Consider the following 7,206-nt stretch of genomic DNA (forward strand, 5'->3'; position numbering starts at 1 on the left):
CTAAAGCCCCCCCCCCCCCCCCCCCAATAAAAAGACAAACCTCTTTAACGCATACTTCAAATGGGGGAGGGGGTGTCGTTTTAATTTTATGGGTTCAATTCCTAAGTTAAACCTTTTATTTTACCACTCAGTACTACTCCAGAAAAATTTAAGGGGGGGGGGGGTCACCGGCTTTTTGCTTGCTTACCATTTTCGTTTTTCATGTAGAAATTTCCCATTATTGAAATGTTATAGCCACAAGTTTAAAAGATGGGTATTGATAATAATTGTTATCCAAAATAATTTTATTTTAAATCAAGCAATTTATATGATTTTTAGCGTTTAAATACAGGGTATGTAATCTACGTATCCACGAATTTCAGGGGGGGGGGGGGGGGGGTTACTGCCTCCGTGAAACAAAATCAATTTAGCATGAACATATACTTCGAGTTTTCCACTTAAAAACTGTCATGTTTATTTCATTTTTTTCCTCTCTCTCTTATTACAAATCTCAAAAAATCGAAACAATTTCACTTTTTCATTTATATAATTTTCAATTTCATCTTTACGTTAATTTTCTATAGGAAATTAGAATCTTTTGCGTGGTTAGGTCGTCGTCTATCAAATGTAAAAATATTTTCTTTTTTTCAAACGACCGCGTTAATTCGAATCCCTCACGGACATAAGGTTTTTTCAATCTAGATTTTTTTTCTTATTTGAAACACACTTCTAGAGTATCAAAAATGTTTCATGTCAAATTTCTGCTTATTACGATGTGCCGAGTTTGTAATAAACTTTTAACCTGGACATTGTTTAGTTTGTTTAGTTGGACTTCGTGTCCAATATGTGAATGAGACTCACAACAAACACGCCAAATACCTGTATTTTATTAGTCAAGGCTGCTAACGAGAACTTATGTTTTATGAATTAACAATGGGGAATCCTACAGGTATACGTATATAAGAGTTTAAATCTAGATGAAGGTCAGTTCCGCATGTACGTCACAACACTTGCCGCTTCTGTGCAACACCCTCTTTTCTCAGGAGCTTTATTCTGGATAATTTAGACCCTTTTTCTAGCACAGCTAGACTTATAAAATGTCAGAGGTTGCTTGTTAAATATTAAAATAGTAAACGTTCAGCGATAAGAGTTCTGACACTTTAAATATAAATCAGACGATATACATACCCGGCTGCACATGTACATTTTGCGGAGTGGACACGTCCAGTTACTTTGGACAGAGTTACCCAAACATTGTAATCGGGTTTGTTTTTGACAGAGTCCGTTGGTAATGATGGAACAACTTTAACCCTGATAAAACAATGAGAGCATTCCTCATTTACAGCATGATATTGGAGATCATACACGTGCCGATCCTCGTAAAAAACCCGAGCTTTGAGCTGACGAGTTGCCATCATTTTTTGGGAATCGGTTGTTCTGTTTTGACTTAATACTAAATAATTGTACAAGTCGTTGTTGGAGATATTAGGAAATAAGTGAACGTCCGACTTCCAGTTCGATTTTAAAGATTCTGGATCAGGTAAAATTTCACTGAGGGGAGTCATTAACTTTTCAAAACTCCGAATACCATCACTTATAGCATCTGACACACTTGTTTCTGAGACAGTTTTTTTGTTCAGAAAAATCACACCCTTGACTCGTTCAAGGAGTTCTTGTTTGTTTCCACTGACCATTTCCTTACGTTCCCGAAGAAAAGATTTTAACTGTTTGATAGACCATTTTTCAATTTCAGCATCCATATTCGATATGTAACTCGAATTTCGCGCAGTATGATCGTGTTACTACCCGGAAGTTGTCATAAGCACACTAAATGTTAGAGTACAAAGAGAGATAACTCACGTTTTCGGATAGGCCTATAGGGTGGACATATTCAAACCTTGTTTTTTCAGTTTCTCAATAATGAATATAGATAGACGCTTGAAACTTGTAGAGTTGATCAACTAACATTAGTCCATTGTACACATACATTCAATTTTTTTGTCTGTCACTTCCGGTCTATACCTGAAGTATTTGAATAATTGTCGATTTTCCGATTTCTTCGAGTGATTTCTCAGAGATGGCTGAAATTTTCAGGAATAATGTCTTATGAAATGACCTTGCTATAATTATTTTTGTTTTTACAAAATTCACTTCCGGTCGAAAAATATGGCCGATTTTTTGTTTCTCAAAAGGAATTTTGTCCAGCATTTTTCTTGGAAAAAGTAAAATATAGGTTCATCAAACATTCAGGGATGATCAATCTCCGTTTGTAGGCGTGCAGTAGTGGGTTGAACATGTCGACCGTCACTTCCTGTCGTCACCGGAAGTGATGGAAAGAATCGCAAATTTCAAACTTTTTCCTTTAAATTGAAACCTATACTAGTTTATTAAGTCTCTTTCAAAGTGTCAAAAGAATATTGAGTCTGTCGGTAGTCAAAACGACTACTTCCGGTTTCTTGATAAAATACCTTTTTAATTTTCGTCTCTTTGTCCCCATAAATCTCGCTTATATTTGAAGTCTTTCATATGATTTTCACATGTCTTAATAAAAGTATAAACTTCCAAAGTTTTGATAATTTCGATTTCAAAATTGACTTCCGGTCGGTAGTAACCTACTACTTTTTCTTTCTTAGGTTTACTTCTTTTTTTGAGAACTCTTTCAGATAGAGACGTGAAAGAACATGACCCACAATATGCCATTTTTGGCCTACCAAATTTGGAAAAATTAAAGAACACTTTAGAATAAATCTAAGATTATATTTTTTATCCATAACATGAGCCAAGTTGTATTGCGCAATCGTTTCCTCACACCGGATGTTTTAAGCACTCAAGTAAATGCCCAAACCTACCGCAGTTTCACGTTTTCCCGGAAAATCGCATAAATTTGCCAACTTCAGTCTATAAATTCACATGGGCCGCATTACTCACGACTCAATTTTGTAAACTAAAATTAAAATGCAAAGTTAGATTAACACTTTCCATCAAAAAAATTAACTCGTAAGCAATGCGGCCATGTCGAAAAAAAAAAAAATAATAACAAAAGTGTCGTCTGGAAACGTCAGATTCCAAGGAAGTCAATACATACATCTAACGCAGTTGATACGACTAAAAAAGAAACAGCAAAGAGGTGAGTTTTTATGTTGTTATATACTTTTTAAAATAAAAAATCAATATCTAAACGAGTAAATATGAGAGTCATGGCCTATGGTAAAAAGGTACGGGGGGGGGGGGGGGGGGGGGGGGGGGGGGGGGGGGGGGTACACCTATCGTGTATGTTTGATTCCGAAGTCCGTTCCGATGGCTTTAAAAGTACCGATTTCCCTACCTTTTGTTACTTTAAAAATGATATTGTTCGAAACAGAATGAATGTTCGAATCAAACGTACAGTACAAACTTATACGGCCATACGGAATACCATAGCTAGAATAATCTAACTGTGTCTCGGGACAGGCCCTCACCACAATCAGTCCGTAGGACATTATCATTTTAACGATATAACATTCTCTCTAGGAATACCCCAGTAAACATTTCAATTACACAGGCCCAGCATGTACACATGTATTACGCAAGGAGATGTACGATATATATTCAGACAGTATGATCTATCGTATGAATTTGTCCATTGGTTCTCATAATTTTTACAAATTTTGTATGTTTAATTATTATAGGCTACAGTTCAAATTTTCTTATAAAATATGAAGTCTGTCAATCGTAACTGTAAAGTTGTAGCAACGTGTTACATTAACAAATGTCCGAATATTACGGCAATGTCAAACACGGCTGTAAGCTCTATCTATTTTACATTTGTACTTGAGAATTTGAACGCACATTATTCATACATCGATCGGAGATGAAACAATTATCGTTTTGTTTTCAATTTAAACTATTTAAGTTCGTAAATTCATAAGTCCCTTGTATATACGTGGAAAGAAACCTACAAAAACACACAGAAAGTTTGTTTTTAATGAAGTAGGTCAATTTAAATACATATCAAAATATATCTTGTTAAATAATATTTGACATAACTTGTGTTGAAATGTAGAGTATTCTCTTAATTGTATTTACTTTTTTTCGATGGAAGGGCAATAACTCTAAATGGAAAACATAGTTTACTAGTGGAGGATCCTAGTTTTTCTTTTCTTTCGTTTTGTTTTATATATATACACACGAAAATCAAACGCTTTAATTGATTTTAGAATTTTTATTTTGTGCTGTAGACAAAATTGATATTGAAAAGATATGTTTTAAATGTTAGGAAAAAAACCAATCTATAAAGGTGAAACGGCAAACCCCCACCCCCCGAAAATGTATTACAATACTACTGATAATTTTTCTATTATTTATATTATTTCATGTATGGAGATGTGCATGGTTTTTGCACCAGTTTTCTTTTTGGATTAGGAAAATGGTTTACTTTTTCCTTAAAAAAGGACTTTGGAAGGGTCCATTAAACAGACCCAAGTTGGGAGATTTCAGGCTCTCATGGACTTAATTTCCGTGGAAACGAGGGGGTTATTTATATTTGGTCTTTCCTACCCCGGGATAGGAAAGACCGAATATAAATAACTTCCTCGTTTCCACAAAAATTTACATGGACTACATAATAGAAATAAATTAACCATGTAATATACATTGTTGTAAACCCCATACCCCCTCTATATTTCACACTGACATTAATCAACAAAACATTTGAAGATACACATTTTCAGTTTATTAGTGGAAAAAAAATAATTCCAAGTTTTTGAATACAATTTATTAATTGATTCACCAAGCATTAATTATCAAGTTAATTGATTTATAATTAGATTTTAGGAAAAATAACCTAGGCTAATGGGTTTTAACATGAAGATAAGATTTTCGTCCAACCCAAATTGTATATTTTAATTATATGTATATGACATAAATATTTCAGATATGCCAAGGAGTGGTCCCTAATTCTTTCTCTGTTTCAACTGTCCATGGAGAGTAAAACCAAAACACAGATCCAGGATTTCAAAGAAATATAGGACAGTAATCACCACTCTGATAGGGAGGGCACCATCTGATCATGATTTTCTGTGCATTATATGCCAGAGTGTGTGTGTTGCTCCCATATTAAACAGAAGAATATCAAGTCGGTTAGGCAACAGATTCAAGACAGTCCAGCACCACCAGCAGCAGCAGCAGTTCTTCCAATTAGTCCCCCTTCTGTATCACTCCCATCCCCATGTACATCAAGAGGGTACACTTCATGCTGTATCTGCGAGTGACCAGGTCCAAAGTTAGTTGTAGTCCCAGTAGGAGTAAGGCATGAAATCTTCATTTCAAAAGAGGCCATCATTCCTGCCGGGGCTCGCTTCTGTACAAATCACCTACAACAAGACATAGAAGAACTTGAACCTATTGCTGACAACACCATGTTCAACAAAACAGGAGTGACATAATTAATCAAACAAGTTTTTGAGAGCTGAAGTTTTGAGAAAAGAGAAAATAAGGTTGGATTTTGACAACAGTGAAAGTCTAACAGTGAGCATCAGAATCTCCTGGGAACCCCTAAAGCTGCTTTTGAGGACTTGCTGACATATGTAAACCTGTAGAATATGGAAACTTGTGCTAGATAAAAGCTTTATAACCTTTCTACCAGTGATGTATTTGTTGACAATAAAAAGGATATTTGATTTTAGCAGAATAATTACTTATTATGAACTACTAGTATTATCATTATGATACTTAATTGGCAAATAACAAACAACAAACATGATTTGTAAATGTTATTTCCTGTATAGATCTACATGATACTTCTATTTTGGGAACATTATGAAAATAGGCCAATTTAGATTATTTCTCATTCTGTGGCATTTACAAGCATGTATACATTACATGTAAATGCAATATAATCCAAACAATTTAAAACTACAGTGCCTTAGGATATATTCTATTTCAAATATGTATCTAGATGTAATTCTATTCAAATCTATATTAATGCCTGGAAGATTTTTAGATCACAGCTCATGAATTACGTTCTGTCAGTCAATAATGTATTGCACAAACATTTAAAAGACCTCAGAATCTTTACATGATTAATACGTATAGGAATATACAATTATTGATCAAGATAAATACAGTAAAATTTATACAGTATCATTTCTCAAATCGTATTTTCAGAGTCAATAACATACTGACTCTGATCCCCTATATCGGTGTTGTGTTGTTATTATTCACGCTATGAAATCTACATGTACATGTAACAAAAAGATCATTTGATACTTACTATTAGGTGTCTACAGTAATTTTCCTTTAATCAGGTTTCACAGCAAATGCTCGTTGAACGTGTAATTCCGAGTAAATTCGAATTGAACATGTTTTGACGAGACGCGGTGTCAACTTATTTCGTTACCATTGCTTTCGATACTCGGTCGTTTTAATACTAAAAAAAAAAGAAAACAAAAAACCCAAAAACTATGGAATATGATATGAAACAGAATTGTTCCAATGATTCACTTCTTTCACCATGTAAATAAACTACATACTATATTTATTCTTCTTATTTCAGTATTTTAAAATTCAAGTAACAATAATTTAAAAGTAAAGTTGAACAATCACGGCTTTGAACATCATTTCCAAAATATTTCTTATTTCTATTTCCCAAATTTGGTCAAAAATGCTTATTATGATCATTGAATAAGCCATTCTAGCTATTTGAGTGCATATAACTTGATATATTCAGAGATTTATAGGTTCATGTACATTGTACATGGTCATTGGAGGTTTATTGTTGTGACGTGTATCCCGAAATGTTAATTTTTTAACATTAAATACCACAATATTCAACGTCATATTAACAAAAAAGTATAGAATATATGAAAAAAAGAAAAACATTTCTAGAAAGCCTATATCCCGAAGCTTATTATATACGGAAATTATCAATATCCCAGGCTAGGCCATTTTTCATGGTTCGTGGGTCATGTTCTTTTCAGGGAATATAGACAGTAAAGAGTCGCTGTCATTTATACGAAAACGCATCTGAATAGTACTTCTGGTCGTCACCGGAAGTTACGAGAATGGAGTAAAAAATTCGATAATACATTTCTCATTCATTGTTAAGACACATTTTCTGATATATTTAAATGGTTTTTGTAGGAACAGAAAGTTCTTTACCGGAAGTGGTCTAACGGAAGACCTACTCATTACTAGTAATGAGTGTCTAGTTATTAAGGTCTTCCGTCTCCTGCGGAAGACCTTACTATT

General features: G+C 34.0%; 1 long non-coding RNA gene across 1 annotated transcript; it reads right to left on the reverse strand.

The window, feature by feature from the left end:
• Positions 1-4,673: 4,673 nt before the first annotated feature.
• On the reverse strand, positions 4,674-6,928 carry LOC130051169 (uncharacterized). Its single transcript, XR_008799540.1, has 2 exons — positions 6,230-6,928; positions 4,674-5,549 (listed from the first exon to the last, which is right to left on the reverse strand). It is a non-coding gene; the product is annotated as an uncharacterized LOC130051169 (long non-coding RNA).
• Between the last annotated feature and the right edge of the window lie 278 nt (positions 6,929-7,206).

This window comes from Ostrea edulis, unplaced genomic scaffold (assembly GCF_947568905.1).
Source record: "Ostrea edulis unplaced genomic scaffold, xbOstEdul1.1 scaffold_71, whole genome shotgun sequence".
NCBI lineage: Eukaryota > Metazoa > Mollusca > Bivalvia > Ostreida > Ostreidae > Ostrea > Ostrea edulis.